Source organism: Sus scrofa, chromosome 9 (assembly GCF_054392235.1).
Source record: "Sus scrofa isolate SSC_HxYL_T2T_F1_AM1 chromosome 9, Sscrofa_HxYL_maternal_Yorkshire_Landrace_v2.0, whole genome shotgun sequence".
Lineage (NCBI taxonomy): Eukaryota > Metazoa > Chordata > Mammalia > Artiodactyla > Suidae > Sus > Sus scrofa.
The window spans coordinates 112418176-112438085 of NC_139391.1; positions in this window are offsets into that span (position 1 = coordinate 112418176).

Genomic DNA, 19910 nt, shown 5'->3' on the forward strand with positions numbered 1-19910 from the left:
CTATGTTTTTTCCTTCTACCACACTGTAAACTATTCTGCTTTTTTGCCCTTTATTCTCCTTTGGCTAGAGGTCTTCATGCCCCAGAAATCCCATTCTCCATGTTTTTTTTGGCTCCTCTCTGTTAATACCCCACCCACCTTGCAAAGACTAGTTTAAATAACCATATTTTGCATGAAGACCTCTCTCAGGACCCTAGCCTACTATGATTTCTCCATCTTCAAATTCCTTTCATGTGTTCAACAATTTTGGGGAGTATCTACTGGGCACTGTTTTAGGCTTGGAAGAGCTATCACTGGACAATGCAGAAATCTTAGCCCTCACGAAGCATAGATCCTGGTGACAGCAGAAAACGAACAAATAAACAGAACAGGAAGTTCCTGTGTGGCACAGTGGGTTAAATATCTGGCAGGGCTGCAGCTGTGGCACAGGCTGCAACTATGGCATGGGTTCGATCCCTGGCCCGGGGGACATTACACAGGCTGCAGGCAAGACTAAATAAATAAATAAACACAACAAAGGAATTATACTGTATGTTAGAAAATGCTAAGTGTGGACAAAAATATGTGGGGTCAGGGGGAATGAGAGTAAAGAACTGAGATGGTGTTGATTAGGGTTAGGACAGGACTCACTGAGCAAGTGACTTTTTTGAGGGAAGACTCAGAGGAGACAGGGGAGTGAGTTGGGCTCACCTGGGGGCGGAAGGGCGTGAACATGAGCTGGCCTGTTGTTGCATATTCTTTACAGCTTGCAGGATTGGCTAAGCTCAACTAAATTCTGAGCTTTCTGAGATCAGGGAGGTTTGCTGATCAGGAGGTTTTACATTCCTTTCAGTGTCCTACTCAGTATTTTGTACTCAGTAGGTGCTCAATAAACAGCACTTGGTAACAGTTGTTTTATGGATTCTGCACATCGGTGATCTATAATATCTTTGTTTGTTTGTTTCTTTTTTTGGCCATGTCCGTAGCATGAGGAAGTTCCTGGGCAAGGGATCAAACCTGAGCCACAGCAGTGACCAGACCCACAGCACTGACAGCACTGGATCCTTAACCACTAGGTTACCAGGGAACTCCCTATATTATCTTTGCATTTAGCAATTTTTTTTTTTTTTGTCTTTTTGCTATTTCTTGGGCCGCTCCTGCGGCATATGGAGGTTCCCAGGCTAGGGGTCGAATCGGAGCTGTAGCCACTAGCCTACACCAGAGCCACAGCAATGCGGGATCCGAGCCGCGTCTGCAACCTACACCACAGCTCACGGCAACGCCGGATCCTTAACCCACTGAGCAAGGGCAGGGACGGAACCCGTAACCCGTAACCTTATGGTTCCTAGTCGGATTCGTTAACCACTGCGCCACGACAGGAACTCCAGCATTTAGCAATTTTGAAACATCCATGGTAAATCCCTCCATCTCTATCCCAAGACACACATTTCCTTTATGAAGTTTCCTGCTTTTTCGAAAGTTACCTCAGAGTGAATGACAGCCTGAGAGAACATCATCCCCTTCAGGGCAGGTAGTACCAGTGACTTCGACTCTAAATTATTCTCAGTTTAGTTATATACTTTTTTAAATTACTCAATGAATTTATTACATTTATAGTGGTACAATGATCATCACAATCCAATTTTATAGGATTTCCATCCCACAACCCCAGCACATCCCCCTACTCCCAGAACTGTCTCCTTTGAAAACCTTAAGTTTTTCAAAGTCTGTGAGTCAGTATTTGTTCTGCAAAGAAGTTCATTGTGTCCTTCTTTCAGATTCCACACGTCAGTGATAGCATTTGATGTTGGTGGGTCATCGTCTGACTGACTTCACCTAGCATGATAATTCTAGGTCTATCCATGTTGCTAAAAATGCAGTTATTTCATTCCTTTTAATGGCTAATATTCCATTGTGTATATGCACCACGTCTTCTGGATCCACTCCCCTGTTGATGAACATCTAGGTTGTTTCCATGTCTTGGCTATTGCCAATAGTGCTGCAATGAACACTGGAGTACATGCGTCTTTTCGAGTCATGGTTTTCTCTGGATAGATGCCCAGGAGTGGGATTGCTGGATCAAATGATAGTTCTATTTTTCATTTTCTGAAGAATCTCCATACTGTTTTCCACAGTGGTTGCACCAATTTACTCTCCCACCAACAGTGTAATAGGGTTCCTTTTTCTCCACACCCTCTCCAGCACTTATTGTTTGTAGACTTTTTGATGATGGCCATTCTGGCTGGTGTAAAGTGGTACCTCATAGTGGTTTTGATTTGCATTTCTCTAATAATGAGTGATGTTGAACATCTTTTCATGTGTTTTTTGGCCATCTGTATGTCTTCTTTGGAGAACTGTCTGTTTAGATCATCTGCCCATTTTTTGATGGGTTCATTTGTTTTTTTGGTATTGAGCTGTAGGAGGTGTTTATAAATTTTGGAGATTAATCCCTTGTCAGTTGATTCATTTGCAAAGATTTTCTCCCACTCTTTGGGTTGTCTTTTTGCTTTGTTTAGGGTTTCCTTTGCTGTGCAGAAACTTTTAAGTTTAATTAGATCCCATTTGTTTATTTTTGTTTTTACTCTCATTACTCTAAGAGGTGGATCTGAGAAGATGTTGCTGTCATTTATGTTGGAGAGTGTTTGGCCTATGTTTTCCTCTAAGAGTTTTATAGTGTTTGGTCTTATATCTAGGTGTTTAATCCATTTGGAGTTTATTTTTGTGTATGGTGTTAGGGAGTGTTCTAATTTCATTCTTTTCCATGTGGCTGTCCAGTTTTCCCAGCACCACTTACTGAACAGGCTGTCTTTTCTCCATTGTATATATTCTTGCCTCCTTTGTCATAGATTTGTTGGCTGTAGGTGCGTGGGTTTAATTCTGAGCTTTCTATCCTGTTCCACTGATCTATATTTCTGTCTTTGTGCCAGTACCATATGGTTTTGATGACTGTTGCTTTGTAGTATAGTCTGAAGTCCGGGAGCCTGATTCCTCCAGCTCCATTTTTCTTTTTCAGAATGTCTTTGGCTGTTCTGGATCTTTTGTGCTTCCAAACAAACTTTAAAATATTTTGTTTGAGTTCTGTGAAAAATGTCCTTGGTAATTTGATAGGAATTGCAATGAATCTGTAGATTGCCTTGGGTAGTATAGTCATTTTGATAATACCAACTCTTCCAATCCAAGGGCATAGTATGTCTTTCCATGTATTTGTGTCATCTTTGATTTCTTTCATCAGTGGCTTGTAGTTTTCAGAGTACAGGTCTTTTGTCTCTTTAGATAGGTTTACTCCTAGGAATTTTATTCTTTTGGATGCGATGGTAAATGGGATTGCTTCCCTAATTTCTCTTTCTGATCTTTCATTGTTAATATATATAAATGCTGTTGATTTCTGTGTGTTTATTTTGTATCCTGAGACTTTGCCAAATTCATGGATGAGCTCTACCAGTTTTCTGGTAGAGTCTTTAGGATTCCCTAGATATAGTATCATGTCATCTGAAAATAGGGATAGTTTTACTTCTTCCTTTCCAATTTGGATTCCTTTTATTTCATTTACTTCTCTGCTGTGGCTAGGACTTCTAAAATTATGTTGAACAGTAGTGGTGAGAGCAGGCATCCTTGTCTTGTTCCTGGTCTCAATGGGATTCTTTCAGCTTTTCACCGTTGAGAATGATGTTTCCTGTGGGTTTGTCATATATGGTCTTTATTATGCTGAGCTAGGTTCCTTCTATGCCCGCTTTCTGAAGGGTTTTATCAGAAACGGATGTTGGATTTTGTTGAAGGCTTTTTCTGCATCTATTGAGAGGATCATATGGTTTTTATTCTTCAGTTTATTAATGTGGTTTATCACAGTGATTGATTTGCAGATATCAAAGAACCCTTGCATACCTGGGATAAATCCCACTTGATCATGATGTACAATCCTTTTAATGTATTGTTGGATGTGGTTTGCTAGTATTTTGTTGAGGATTTTTTGCATCTATGTTCATCAGTTAAGTTGGCCTATAATTTTCCTTTTTTTCGTGGTATCTTTGTCTGGTTTTGGTATCAGGGTGATAGTGGCCTCATAGAATGAGTTGGTGAATGTCCCTTCCTCTGTAATTTTTTGGCATAGTTTCATAAGGATAGGTATTAGCTCTTCTATAAATGTTTGATAGAATTTGCCTGTGAAGCCATCTGGTCCTGGACTTTTGTTTGTTGGAAGTTTTTTAATCATAGTTTCAATTTCAGTTCTTATGATTAGTCCATTTTCTATTTTGTCTTGGTTTAGTATTGGAAGATTGTACTTTTCTAAGAATTTGTCTATTTCTTCTCGGTTTTCCATTTTATCAGCATATAGTTGCATATAGTAGTCTCTTATGATCCATTGTATTTCCGTTTGATGTCTGTTATTTCTTTTTCATTTCTAATTTTATTGATTTGAGTCCTCTTTCTCCTTTTCTTGGTAAGTCTGGCTAAGGGTTTATCAATTTTGTTGATTTTTTTCAAAGAACCAGCTTTTCATTTAATTTATTTTTTTCTATGGTTTTCTTTGTTTCTATATCATTGATTTCTGCTCTGATATTTATGAGTTCATTCCTTCTGCTAACTTTAGGTATTTTCTTTTCTTCTCTCTTGAGCTGCTTTACATGTAAAGTTAGCTTGTTTATTTGAGCTTTTTCTTGTTTCCTGAGGTGGGCTTGTGTTGCTATAAACTCCTCTTAGAACGGCTTTTGCTGCATCCCATAGGTTTTGAAGTGTTGCATCTTTGTTGTAATTTGCTTCTAGGTATTATTTATTTATTTATTTATTTATTTATATTAATTTTTAAATGAATTTTATTACATTTATAGTTGTACAACAGTCATCACAATGAAATTTTATAGCATTTCCATCCAAACCCTCAGTGCATCCCCCCCACCCCCCAACCTGTCTCGTTTGGAAACCACAAGTTTTTCAAAGTCTATGAGTCAGTATCTGTTCTGCAAAGACGTTCCTTGTGTCCTTTTTTTAGATTCCACCTGTAAGTGACATTTGATGAGAAAATTTTATTTCTTTTTTTCTTTTTAGGGCCACACCCGCAGAATATGGAAGTTCCCTGGCTAGGAGGCGAATAAGAGCTATGCCACAGCCACAGCCACGCAGGATCTGAGCTGCATCTGTGAACTGCGGCTGCAGCTTGTGGTATCACCAGATCCTTAACCCATAGACAAGGCCTGGGATGGAACCCAAATCCTCATGGATGCTAGTTGGGTTCTTAACCCACTGAGCCACAATGGGAACTCCTACAGAGAATTTTTTTTTTTTTTTTGCTTCACACATTAACCTCTGTTTGGTTTTTACTTATTTATTTATTTCATAATTTTGTTTTGTTTTGTTTTTTTTGTCTTTTGACTTGTTGTTGTTGTTGTTGCTATTTCTTGGGCCGCTCCCGCGGCATATGGAGGTTCCCAGGCTAGGGGTCCAATCGGAGCTGCAGCCACCGGCCTATGCCAGAGCCACAGCAACGCGGGATCCGAGCCGCGTCTGCAACCTACACCACAGCTCACGGCAACGCCGGATCGTTAACCCACTGAGCAAGGGCAGGGACCGAACCCGCAACCTCATGGTTCCTAGTCGGATTCGTTAACCACTGCGCCATGACGGGAACTCCTCATAATTTATTTTTTTCCCCACTGTACAGCAAGGGGATCAAGTTATCCTTACATGTATACATTTTCCCCCCACCCTTTGTTCTGTTGCAACATGAGTATCTAGACATAGTTCTTTTTTTTTTTATTTATTTTCCCACTGTACAGCAAGGGGGTCAGGTTATCCTTACATGTATACATTGCAATTACAGTTTTTCCCCCACCCTTTCTTCTGTTGCAACATGAGTATCTAGACATAGTTCTCAGTGCTACTCAGCAGGATCTCCTTGTAAATCTATTCTAAGTTTTGTCTGATAATCCCGAGCTCCTGATCCCTCCCACTCCCTCCCTCTCCCATCAGGCAGCCACAAGTTTATTTTCCAAGTCCATGATTTTCTTTTCTGAGGAGATGTTCATTTGTTCTGGATATTAGATTCCAGTTATAAGTGATATCATATGGTATTTGTCTTTGTCTTTCTGACTCATTTCACTCAGTATAAGATTCTCTAGTTCCATCCATGTTGCTGCAAATGGCATTATGTCATTCTTTTTTATGGCTGAGTAGTATTCCATTGTGTATATATACCACATCTTCTGAATCCAATCATCTGTTGATGGACATTTGGGTTGTTTCCATGTTCTGGCTATTGTGAATAGTGCTACAATGAACATGCGGGTGCATGTGTCTCTTTTAAGTAGAGTTTTGTCCGGATATATGCCCAAGAGTGGGATTGCAGGGACATATGGAAGGTCTATGTACAGATTTCTAAGTTATCTCCAAACTGTTTTCCATAATGGCTGTACCAGTTTTCATTCCCACCAACAGTGCAGGAGGGTTCCCTTTTCTCCACAACCCCTCCAGCACTTGTTATTTGTGGACTTATTAATGATGGCCATTCTGACTGGTGTGAGGTGATATCTCATGGTTGTTTTGATTTGCATTTCTCTTATACTCAGCGATGTTGAGCATTTTTTCATGTGTTTGCTGGCCATCTGTATATCTTCCTTGGAGAACAGTCTATTCAGATCTTTTGCCCATTTTTCCATTGGTTGATTGGCTTTTTTGCTGTTGGGTTGTATCAGTTGTTTTTATATTCTAGAGATTAAGCCCTTGTCGGTTGCATCATTTGAAACTATTTTCTCCCATTCTGTATGTTGTCTTTTTGTTTTCTTTTGGGTTTCCTTTGCTGTGCAAAAGCTTTTCAGTTTGATGAGGTCCCATGGGTTTTTTTTTTGCTCTAATTTCTATTGCTTTGGGAGACTGACCTGAGAAAATATTCATGATGTTGATGTCAGAGAGTGTTTTGCCTATGTTTTCTTCTAGGAGTTTGATGGTGTCCTGTCGTATATTTAAGTCTTTCAGCCATTTGGAGTTTATGTTTGTGCATGGTATGAGGGTGTGTTCTAGTTTCATTGCTTTGCATGCAGCTGTCCAGGTTTCCCAGCAATGCTTGCTGAATAGACTTTCTTTTTCCCATTTTATGTTCTTGCCTCCCTTGTCAAAGATTAATGGACCATAGGTGTCTGGGTTTATTTCCGGGTTCTCTATTCTGTTCCATTGGTCTGTCTGTCTGTTTTGATACCAGTACCACACTGTTTTGATGACTGTGGCTTTGTAATATTGCCTGATGTCTGGGAGAGTTATGCCTCCTGCTTGGTTTTTGTTTCTCAGGATTGCTTTGGCAACTCTGGGTCTTTTGTGGTTCCATATAAATGTTTGGATTGTTTGTTCTAGTTCTGTGAAAAATGTCATGGGTAATTTGATAGGGATTGCATTGAATCTGTAGATTGCTTTGGGTAGTATGGCCATTTTTACAATATTGATTTTTCCAATCCAGGAACATGGAATATCTTTCCATTTCTTTACATCTTCTTTGATTTCTTTGATTATAGTTTTATAGTTCTCTGCATATAGGTCCTTTACCTACTTCGTCAGGTGTATTCCAAGGTATTTGATTTTGTGAGGTGCAATTTTAAAAGATATTGTATTTTTGTATTCCTTTCTCATATTTCATTGCTGGTATACAGAAATGCAACTGACTTCTGAATGTTAATCTTATAGCCTGCTACTTTGCTGAATTTATTAATCAGTTCAAGTAGTTTTGGGGTTGAGTCCTTAGGGTTTTCTATGTATAGTATCATGTCATCTGCATACAGTGACAGTTTTATGTCTTCTCTTCCTGTATGGATGCCTTTTATTTCTTTTGTTTGTCTAATTGCTGTGGCTAGGACTTCCAAAACTATGTTGAAGAGCAGTGGTGAGAGTGGGCATCCCTGTCTTGTTCCAGATTTGAGTGAGAAGGCTTTCAGTTTTTCCCCATTGAGTATTATATTTGCTGTGGGTTTATCATAAATGGCTTTGATTATGTTCAGGAATGTTCCCTCTATACCCACTTTGGCGAGGGTCTTGATCATGAATGGATGTTGGACTTTGTCAAATGCTTTTTCTGCGTCTATTGAGATGATCATATGATTTTTGACTTTTTTTTTTTGTTAATGTGGTATATGATGTTGATTGATTTGCATATGTTGAACCATCCTTGTGAACCTGGGATGAACCCTGCCTGGTCTTGGTGTATGATTTTTTTGATGTTGTTGGATTCGGTTGGCTAAGGATTTTGTTGAGAATTTTTGCATCTATATTCATCAATGATATTAGCTGATAGTTTTCTTTTTTGGTGGTATCTCTGTCTGGTTTTGGAATGAGGGTGATGGTGGCATCATAGAATGTCTTTGGGAGTATTCCTTCTTCTTCAACCTTTTGAAAGAGTTTAAGGAGGATGGGCACCAATTCCTCTTTATATGTTTGATAGAATTCACCTGTGAAGCCATCTGGTCCTGGACTTTTATTTGTAGGGAGTGATTTTATGACCTCTTCAATTTCATTTCTAGTGATCGGTCTGTTCAGTTGGTCTGTTTCTTCTTGATTCAGTTTTGGCAGGCTGTAAGATTCTAGAAAATTGTCCATTTCTTCCAGATTGTCAAATTTGTTGGCATATAGTTGTTCATCGTATTCTCTTATGGTTTTTTGTATTTCTGCAATATCCGTTGTGATTTCTCCTTTTTCATTTATAATTTTGTTTATTTGAGTTCTTTCTCTCCTCTTTTTAGTTAGTCTGGCCAGGGGGGTTTGTCAATTTTGTTTACCTTTTCAAAGAACCAGCTCTTAGTTTTATTAATTTTCTCTATTGTTTTTTGAATCTCTATTTTATTGATTTCTTCTTTGATCTTTATAATTTCCTTCCTTCTGCTGACTTTAGGTCTGTTTTGTTCTTCTTTTTCTAATTCATTTAGGTGGAGGGTTAAGTTGTCAATTTGGGATCTTTCTTCTTTTTTGAGAAAGGCCTGTACTGCTATAAATTTCCCTCTGAGCACTGCTTTCGCAGCATCCCACAGATTTTGAGAGGTTGTGTCTTCATTATCATTTGTCTCGAGGTATTTTTTAATTTCCTTCTTGATTTCCTCATTGACCCATTGGTTTTTTAGTAGCATGTTGTTTAGTCTCCATGTAGTAGGTTTTTTCTCATTTTTTTTCCCATGGTTGATTTCTAATTTCATGGCGTTGTGGTCAGAGAAGATACTTGAGATAATTTCTATGCTCCTAAATTTGTTGAGATTAGCTTTGTGTCCCAATATGTGGTCGATTCTTGAGAATGTTCGATGTGCATTTGAGAAGAATGTGTATTCTGCTTTTTTTGGATATAGTGTCCTGAAGATATCAATTAAGTCTAACTTTTCTATTGTTTCCTTCAGGATCTCTGTTGCTTTATTGGCTTTCTGTCTAGAGGATTTGTCCATTGGTGTGAGTGGGGTATTAAAGTCTCCTACTATGATTGTATTCCCATCAGTTTCTCCCTTTATGCCTGTTAATATTTGTTGTATGTATCTGGGTGCTCCTGTATTTGGGGCATATATGTTGATGATAGTAACATCCTCTCCTTGGATGGATCCCTTAATCATTAAATAGTGTCCTTCTTTGTCTTTCTTTATGTCTTTTGTTTTAAAGTCTATTTTGTCTGATATGAGTATTGCAACTCCCGCTTTCCTGTCATGTCTATTGGCATGGAATATTTTTCACCACCCCTTCACTTTCAATCTATATGTATCCTTTGTCCTAAGGTGAGTTTCTTGTAGGCAGCATATTGAAGGTTTTTACCTTTTTATCCCCTCAGCCACTCTGTGTCTTTTGATTGGAGCATTCAGTCCATTGACATTTAAAGTGATAATTATAGATGATTATTTATTGCCATTTTGAACCTCGTGTTCCAGTTGATTCTATGGTTCTCCATTCTTCCTTTCTTTTTTTGGTTGGATAGTCTCCGGTTATTATCTGAGTGTGTTTTTTTTTTTTTTTCATTTTTTGCAAATGCAACGTTTGGTTTTGGCTTGTGGTTGCCCTGTTTTTTAAGTATGCTAACCCCTTCCTATAATTGTGTGTTTTAGACTGATGGTCCTGTAGGTTCAAACACTTCATTAGTATATTAAAATTAAGAAGAGAAACAAACAAACAAAGGGTCTATTTATTTCCTAACATCCCGTGCCCACATTTTATGATTTTGATGACTCTTTTTTTTTTCTTTTTAATGTTATTTTGTTTGAAACATGTTTATGATTAAATCTGTATGCTGGCTTATTTGAGTGACTGCTCTCTGATTGTGGTTTCCTCAATCCTAGTTCTTCCTCTTCTTTTTTTTTTCCTTTTTCCTACCTTTCTTTCCTTCCTTCCTTTTTGGTTTAGAGAAGCCCTTTCAGTATTTCTTTCTTTTTTTTTTTTTTCTTACTACAGCCACACCTGCAGCATTAGGAAGTTCTCAGGCTAGGGGTCAAATTGGTGCTGCAGCTGTAGGCCTATACCACTGCCATGAATCAATGCTGGATCCTTAACCAAGGCCAGGGATTGAACCCACGTCCTCATGGAGACTATGTCAGGTTCTTAACCCTCTGAGCCACAATGGGAACTCCTCAGTATTTCTTTTAGCCTGGGTTTTGTATTGCTGTATTCTTTTAGCTTTTGTTTATTGGAAAAAATTTTATTTCTCCTATTTTAAATGATATTCTTGCTGGATAGAGTATTCTAGGTTGCATATTTTTTCCTTTTCGCACTTTAAATATCTCTTGCCATTCCCTCCTGGCCTGTAGAGTTTCTGTAGAGAAATCAGCTGATAATCTTATGGGGGTTCCCTTGTAGGTAACATTCTGCTTTTCTCTTGCTGCCTTTAGGATCCTCTCTTTATCACTAACTTTTGCCATTTTTATTATGATGTGTCTTGGTGTGGGTCTATTTGGGTTCAACTTGTTTGGGGCCCTCTGTGCCTCCTGTATCCTGAACTCAGTATCCTTTAGATTTGGGAAGTTTCCAGGGATAATTTCTTCAAATATATTTTCCATTCCTTTATCTTTTTCTACTCCTTCTGGAATTCCTATTATGTGTAGATTGGCCCACTTTATATTATCCCATAGGACTCTTATATTGCTTTCATGTTTTTTCATTTGATTTTCTATCTGCTGACCTGGTTGAGTGATTTCCATTATTCTATCTTCCACATCACTGACTCGTTCTTCCGCATTATTCATTCTGGTTTTTACTGCCCTTAGTTCAGTTTGTATCTCTGCAAATGAATTTTCTTGTTTTTCTTGGCTCCTCCTTATATTTTCTAGTTCCTTTCTGAGGGTGTCTGCATTACCATTCATATCTTCTCTTAATTCCTTCAGTATCTTCATTATTTCTCTTTTGAACTCCAGGTCTGTCAGACTGCAGAGATCTGTTTCATTGTTGACTGCTTTAGGTGAGTTCTCCTGTTGGTTTAACTGGGGGTGGTTTCTCAGCTTCTTCATCTTGCTTGTTGTTTTCTTTTTCCTGGTGGAACTGTACTCTCCGTGGCTGGGCAGTGTTTGCCTTGTCACTGCCGTGGAATGTTTCCTGAGGGCTAGTGTTGTTGGTCAGTCTTTTTTGAGGCAGTGTGGCTTTCCTGGAGTGTTGGTGGGGCTAACAGGGCCTTTCTGAAGCAAAGGAGGACTTCCTGAGGGCAGAGAGGACTGGGAGATCCACACCACGATGGGAACAGATTTCACTCGGCCAGGCAGAGCTTTCTCTAGTGTTTTTGGGCTGTGGGGCTCTTGCAGGGGGCTGGCAGTGCTGGGCAGCTGTTCTGCAGGAGTGCAGCACCCCCCGAGGGATGGAGCAGCTAGGTGGGCCGCTGTGAACCCAAGAGGCTCTTCCCCAGAGCAGCCCGACTCGGAAGGACTGTCCGAGAATTAGTCAGATCTTTTCACGGCCTGGCCAAGCTTGTTCTACCTTTTTCTGGGCTGCAGGGTCTCCTCCAGTGGGCTGGGGATGCTGAGCAGCTATTCTGCTGGAGTGCGGCACACCCCAAGGGCTGGAGTGGCTCGCTGGGCTGCTGCAAACCCAAGAGGCTCTTCCCCAGGGCAGCCTGACTTGGAAGGACTGTCCAAGAATTAGGCAGATCTTTTCAGGGGCTGGCCAAGCTTGTTCTAGCTTTTCTGGGCTGCAGGCCTTTTCCCAGGGGTTGGTGGTGTTTGGTGCTGCTCCGCAGGGGTGTAGCCCCTCCAAAGGGCAAGCAGGCCAGGTCAGGGACAGCCCCTGCGGTGGTAGGCTTCTGCCAGTTGTTGAGGCCAGCCCTCCCGGATGGCAGGCAGCCCCAGGTCTGGCGTGTACATAATGGGTGGTGGGGGTTGTGGCGGGGGGGGAATGCACTGGGAAGCACAACTTTCTGATAGCTAGCGGGCCAGTAAGCTCACTGTGGCGTGGGGAGTATTCTATGGGGGCCAACCCCTTGCTTCTAGGTATTTTTTAATTTCCTCTTTGATTTCTTCAGTGATCCATTGGTTGTTTAGTAGCATGTTGTTGAGTCTCCACGTGTTTGTGCTTTTTGCAGTTTTCTTCTTATTGCTGATTTCCAGTCATATAGCATTGTGGTCAGAAAAGATGCTTGATATGATTTCAGTTTTCTTAAAGTTACTGAGGTTTGATTTGTAGTCCAGGATGTGATCAATCTTGGAGAATGTTCCATGTGCACTTGAAAAGAATGTATTCTGTTGCTTTTGGATGGAATGTCCTATAAATATCTATTAAGTCCATCTGGCCTAATGCTTCATCCAGGTCCTGTGTTTCCTTATTGATTTTCTGCCTGGATGATCTGTCCATTGCTGTAAGTAGGGTGTTAAAGTCCCCACTATGATTGTGTTATTGTCAATTTCTTCTTTTAAGGTTGTTAGCAGTTGCCTTATATATTGTGGTGAACCTATGTTGGGTGTGTAGCTTTTAAAATTGTTATATATTCTTCTTGGATTGATCCTTTGATCATTAGGTAGTGACTTTCCTTGTCCCTTAAAGTATTCTTCATTTTAAAGTCTATTTTGTCTGATATGAGCATTGATACTCCAGCTTTCTTTTGATTCCTGTTTGCATGGAATATTTTCTTCCATCCTCTCACTTTCAATTTGTATGTGCCCCTAGAAGTGAAGTGGGTCTCTTGAAGACAGCATATATATGGCTCTTGTTTTTATATCCATTCAGCCAGTCTATGACTTTTGGTTGGGCCATTTAGTCCATTAACATTTAAGGTAATTATTGATATGTATGTTCTTATTGCCATTTTATTAATTGCTTTGGATTTGTTTTCGTTGCTTTTTTTTCTTCCCTTCTCTTGTTCTCTCATCTTGTTGATTGATGACTATCTTTAGTGTTGTATTTGAGTTGATTTTTCTTATTTGTTTGTGTATCAATTTTTGTGTAGATTTTTGGTTTGCATTTATTCTGAAGTTTTGATATAATAGTCTATGTACATATGAAATTGTTTTAAGTTGTTGGTCTCCAGTGTCCTGCATTTGTACCCTCCTTTTCTCAAGATTTCTGATTTTGGTGGCATAATTGTGCATGGATGATTTCATATCTTTACTGTATATATACCTTGTCATTTGTGGTATTTTTGTTTCTGGTTGTGGCCTTTTCTTTTCTGTTTAGAGAAGTTTGTTTAGTATTTGTTGTAAAGCTGGTTTGGTGTTGCTGAATTCTCTTAGCTTTTGTTTATCTGTGAAGGTTTTGACTTCTCCTTCAAATCTGAATGAGAGCCTTGCTGAGTAAAGTAATCTTGGTTGGAGGTTTTTTCCTTTCATCACATTAAGTATATCATGCCACTCCCTTCTGGCCTGCAGAATTTCTGCTGAAAAATCTGCTGATAACCTTATCAGGGTTCCCTTGTATGTTATTTGTTTCTTTTCCCCAGCTGCTTTCACTATTTTCTCTTTGTCTTTAATTTTGGTCAGTTTGATTAATATATGTCTCGGGGTATTCCTCCTTCGGTTTATTTTGTGTGGTACTCATTGGGCTTCCTGGACTTGAGTGAGTGGTTCCTTTCCCATGTTAGGGAAGGAATATTTTTTCTGTCCCTTTCTCTCTCTCTTCTCCTTCTGGCACACCTAATAAGGATGTTGGTGCATTTAACATTATCCCAGAGTTCTCTGAGACTCTCTTCAATTGTTTTCAATCTTTTTTCTCTTTTTTTGTTCCACATCCATGATTTCCACTAATCTGTCCTCCACCTGGCTTATTCGTTCTTCTGCCTCCCATATTCTGCTGTTAGCTGCTTCTAGTGAATTTTTCATTTCAGTTATTGTACTTTGTATCTCTTCTTGATTAAGTTTTACATCTTGTATCTCTTTGCTCAGTGTTTCCTGTAAGTTATCCATCTTTGCCTCCAGTTTATTTCCAATGTATTGCATCATTTTCAGCATCAACAGTCTAAAGTCTTTTTCCTGGAGGCTGAGAATCTCCTGATCACTGAGCTGATTTTCTTGGTTTTTTTCCTTTCTCCCTCATCTGAGTTACAGTTCTCTGTCTTTTCATTTTTATAGGTTTTTGGTGTGGTGACCTTTTTACAGACAATAGAGTTGTAGCCTCTCTTACTTCTGGTGTCTGCCCCCCTTGTGGCTGAAGTTGGTATGGGGCTTTCTGTGGGCTTCCTGATGGGAGGGACTGGTGCCTGCCCACTGGTAGGTGGAGTTGATTCCTATCTGGTGGGTGGGGTTTTGTCTCTGGGTGAGATTAGAAGTGGCCTTGTGCCTGGGGGGGGGGGTCCTTTAGCCAGCCTCTTTACTGATGGGCAGGGGCTGTGATCCCATCTGGATTGTTCTTTGCCCTGGGGCTTCTCAGCACTGATAGGTGGGGCCAGATTTCCCCAAAACGCCTACCTCCAGAGAAAGGCATGCTGCTGAAAGAGCTTTGCTTCCAATGTCTTTCCCCCACAACAAGCCACATTCACCCCTGTTTTCCCAGGATGTCCTCCAAGAACCGCAGTCAGGTTTGACCCAGATTCCTATGGAAACTTTGCTTTGCCCTCGTACCCAGTGCATGTGAAAGTCTATGTGCCCTTTTTAAGAATGGGGTCTCTGTTTCCCACAGTCCCATGGAGCTCCTGTATGCAAGCTCCACTGGCTTTCAATACCAGATGCTCTGGGGGCTCTTTTTCCCAGTGTTAGACCCCCACACATGGGAGTTTGATGTGGGGCTCAGAACTCTCACTCCTGTAGGTGAGTCTCTGTGAAACAGTTACTTTCCAGTCTGTGAGTCTTCCCACCTGGGAGTTATGAGGTTGCTTATGTCACATAATCTCTCCTCCTCCTCTTTGTCTTCTGGACTAGGATATCTTTTTGAAAGTTTATGGTCCATTTGGTTGAAGATTGCTCAGCATTTCATTGTGAATTTTGCTGTTTTTAGGAGAGAAGTTGAGCTCCAGTCCTTCTATTCTGCCATCTTAATCCCATCTCCCCCCTCAGTTTATTTAAATACTATATCAACACTAACTCATATTATCTATTCCATCAACCACGGATGCTCAAATTAACATTTAGACATAATTATGTTGTCACTGTTTAAGCACCACCTATGAAAATTAAATTTCTTGGAGTTCCCATCATGGCCCAGTGGTTAACGAATCCAACTAGGAACCATGAGGTTGTGGGTTCAATCCCTGGCCTCACTCAGGGGGTTAAGGATCCGGTGTTCCCATGAGCTGTGGTGTAGGTTACAGACATGGCTCACATCTTGAGTTACTGTGGCTGTGGTGTAGGCCGGAGGCTACAGCTCTGATTGGACCCCTAGCCTGGGAACCTCCATATGCTGCAGGTGCAGCCCTAGAAAAGACAAAAGAAAAAAATTAAATTTCTTAGGAACAAAGGAGATGATAAGGAAATTAAATACAGTTATCCCTTCAATAAAAAAACCCACAAAATACCCAGGGGAGAGAGCCCAGTGGACAGTATATCTGAGGCCATTTGGGCTGGTTTGTCTCCTAATGGATGGGGAAATTCAACCTCAGTAAAGCTGAGATAAATGATCAAGGCTGACCAATTGGGGTCTACCCCACAAGAGAACAGAACAGTAGAGTGAGCCAAGGAACTCTATCCTTCACCAGTTAGTGCCAAGTGAGGCATGAACCGATATTGCACTGAATTGTGCAAAGAGCTGGGGCACACTTGCATTTGCTGATTGGGTGTATGGCCTTAGGTAGGTTATTTAAACTCTCAGGGCTCTGGTTTCCTTTCCTTAAAAACAAGGTTAATGAGGGAGCTCCCTTTGTGGCTTAGCAGTTAATGAACCTGACTGGGATCCATGAAGATGTGGGTTCAATCCCTGGCCTCGATCAGTGGGTTAAGGATCTGGCATTGCCATGAGCTATGTTGTAGGTCACAGATGCAGCTAGGATCCCACGTTGCTGTTGGCGTGGTATAGGCTGGCAGCTGTAGCTCCAAATAGACCCCTAGCCTGGAAACTTCCATTCATATGCCGCAAGTGTAGCCCTAAAAAGCAAAAATAAACAAAGAAAATAAAAGAAACAAACAAGGTTAATGAGACCTGTCTTGCAATACTGAGTTTTTGTTTTTAAAGTTCATTTAAGGTGTTTTGTATGCTACAGCTTTTTAATAAATGCTTGTGCACCAGTCATATTTTTGGATTGCAAACAATCTCTGACAGGTTATCTTGGGTCACTTCCACAAAAAGGAAGTTATTGGCAGACCATCTGATAGTGAAAGAACAAATGTCAGGTTTGGGAAATAAGCAGGAATCTAGGTGCCCAGCTGAGGTTTTCCAAAGAAGGGTCTGAATAGGACACTGCCATTGTCACCAGGTGCCACTGACACTGGAGCCAGTGCAGCGGCCACTGGAATGAATTCTGAATTATCAGTTTCTTTGTGCCACCCCCTTTGACTTTGGTCTGGGTAGGAGCACCTGGTGGGTTCAGGTTGTGTGCCTGCTCTACCTGCTGGAGGTCAAGAGAGCCAGGGATAGCCATTTGGGCTTCCTAGTGGAGTGTGTTCTCACCCACGGAATGCAGATTCCAATGGACAGCAGCCCCACCCCCAAAGTAACAAACATCTACTACAGATGTGACTACTATGTGGTTCTCTGAGAGCCAACTCTGCAACTCAGTGGAATAGCTTTATAGCTAGAAAAGGGCTTGTAGCCCCTCATTTTAAAATTTGGGAGGAGTTCCCACCATGGCGCAGCAGAAATGAATCTGACCAGGAACCATAAGGTTGCAGGTTCGATCCCTGGACTTGCTCAGTGGGTTAGGAATCTGGCATTGCCCTGAGCTGTGGTGTAGGTCACAGACATGCCTGGGATCTGGCGTGGCTGTGGGCTGGCCCACAGCTGTAGCTCTGATTATATCCCTAGCCTGGGAACCTCCCTATGCCGCAGGTGCAGCCCTAAAAAGAAAAATAAATAAAATAAAATAAAATAAAATTTGGGAAACCAAAGTCCCAAGAAATGACCTGTGCTAGATTACCCAGAAAGTGAAGCGGATTCAGGTCTAGAATATCAGCCTCCTAATTGTCAGTTCTCCTCACAACATTCTTTCTTTCAGTAAAATGGATATGATGATAACACTGACTGCCTGGAGCACTCCTCATTGTTTGGATTTTACTTCGAGCATCACTTTCTTAGGGGAGATTTCTGTCTCCAACTTGTCCAACTTGTTTGCATCTCTTCTCAGATCCTCACAGCCCTCATCATTATTACACATTTCTATTTGATTATGGAATCAAATAGAATCACTTTGCTGTACACCTGAAATCACTTTGCTATACACCTGAAACTAACATAACATTGTAAATCAACAGAATTTCAATACAGATATTTAAAAAGTAATTTAACAAACCAGATCTACACCAGATACTCTACAGAGTGAGCCATCTTTAGACAGCTCCCTCGCACTCTCCCTCACAAGCTCCTTTTATTTTTTTAATTTATTTTTTTCCTTGTTTGGCTGCTCCTCAGCATTTGGAGTTCCTGGGACAGGGATCAGATCCAAGCCACAATTGCAACCTAAGCCATAGGTGTGGCAACACTGGATCCCTTAACCCATTGTGCCAAGCTGGTATCAAACCTGCATCCCAGTGCTCCCAAGATGCTGTCAATCCCACTTTGTCCCAGCGGGAACTCCCCTCATAAGTTCCTTTTAAAGTGCTGTCCTTTAAAATAGGATAAAATCGTAAATTCATCTATTACCTAAAGTGTCAACCACTATCCATGTGCCAGACAACTCTGAAGTACATGTCTACAGTTTTTAAGTTCTAGAGGATCTCAACAGGGTTGTCTAGCTGGCATCTCAGATTCAGACAATTTAACTCATTATCTTCTTCCCAAAGCTGTTCTTCCTCCTATTTCTGTACTGCCTGCCTATTTCTGTGTCAATTTCACTACCCACCTTGCCATTTAAGGTGGAAACTTTGGAGCCATTGTCAGTGTGACCTTCACTCGTTCTCACATTCAGAATTGATAGAACTTGGGGATTGTAGCAGACCTTACTGGTGTCTCACCTGAATCCTTTTAGTACTCACTTTTCCTTTCCATGCTCACCCAAAGCCTTCTTAGTGGAAGCACCATGGATTCTTTGCCTGAGAGCTTTCTCTGCTTGTTGGTGCTCACTCAGCCCACATATGGAGCAGGTCAGAAGAGCCAGGGAATTAAAATCCCTAGGAGCAGTTCCCAACCAATGACTGATGGAAGTTGCTGGTATATTTTGGGTAGGGCAACTCTGAAGCATGTTCAATGCTCTCTTCTAGAGGTCTCCAGTGAGACCCAACTGCTCACAGTGGTAATCTACTCATTAATGTAACTGAAATCATTTCCATCTCTTTCCCATTCCCTGCTGAAGCTTTCTTGGATCATCTGTCCAACAAACTCATTTCACTCCAGGTCTGCTTCTGGATGCAGTCAACTAAAACAGTGACCCTTTAGATACTGAGATAAAGAAAAGAGCTAAAAATGGCTATAGGAGTTCCCATCTGTGGCTCAGCAGTTAACAAACCCAGCAAGCATCCATGAGGAGGCAGGTTCAGTCCCTGGCTTTGCCCAGTGGGTTAAGGATCTGGCATTGCTGTGGCTGTGGTGTAGGCCATCAACTACAGCTCCAGTTGGGACCCTAGCCTGGGAACCTCCACATGCCGTGGGTACAGCCCTAAAAAGACTGAAAAAAAAGAATGACTATAACATTTTGTATTATGTATGACTGGCATTTGGAGGCATCATGAATCATAAAGGAGCAAATATGTATTTAATGTATTAGATATTAGGTAGTTAAAATTGAGATGGTGGCAGGACCACCCACTTGTATGTGTTCAGTAGACAGCTGAAAATATGGAATTGGAGACCAGGAGAGAAGTAGAGACAGGAGCTAAGGATATAAGAGTTATCAGTGTATGTCTGTGGGTGCTAAAACCATGAAAATGGTTTAGATGGCCAAAATACTTATGTATAGAGGAAAACACAGGGAAAATGGATATTGAATGACAAGTAGTAGCCTCTGTAGCAAACACTAAAGATCATTATCTTTTCCCCTAAAGCAGCTTAACTAGGTAGGGAGTAATTTCTAATTAGTATTTAAATTCACAGAGCCCGGAATAGCGCCTGGGCAGTAAACTTTCAAGACAGAGTTAAATTTTATCCCATGTATAGTTATGGCAAAGCAAAAATCAGACTTTAGGTTTCTGTGCTCAGCCTTGAAGACAATATTTTTCCATTGTCTCATGTGAGAACCTGTAACCTCATCCACCACCCCACCCATTCTTATTTGCTCTGACAAGGAGATGTGTCTCCCAACTGAGGCGGCAGGGAAAAGTGTGTTTTCTACGTATTGCCAGGTAGTTTACTTAGAGCAGAATGCTGGTGATACCAAAGTATGTGACCCCATCTTTTATATGGCCTTTGATCTACAGGAGGAATTATAAAGCAGGAATTAGGATGAAAAGCTTTGACCTCAGGGCTGCAGTTACCGGTCCCCTGTGAGACCTTGAGGGTATTGTTTA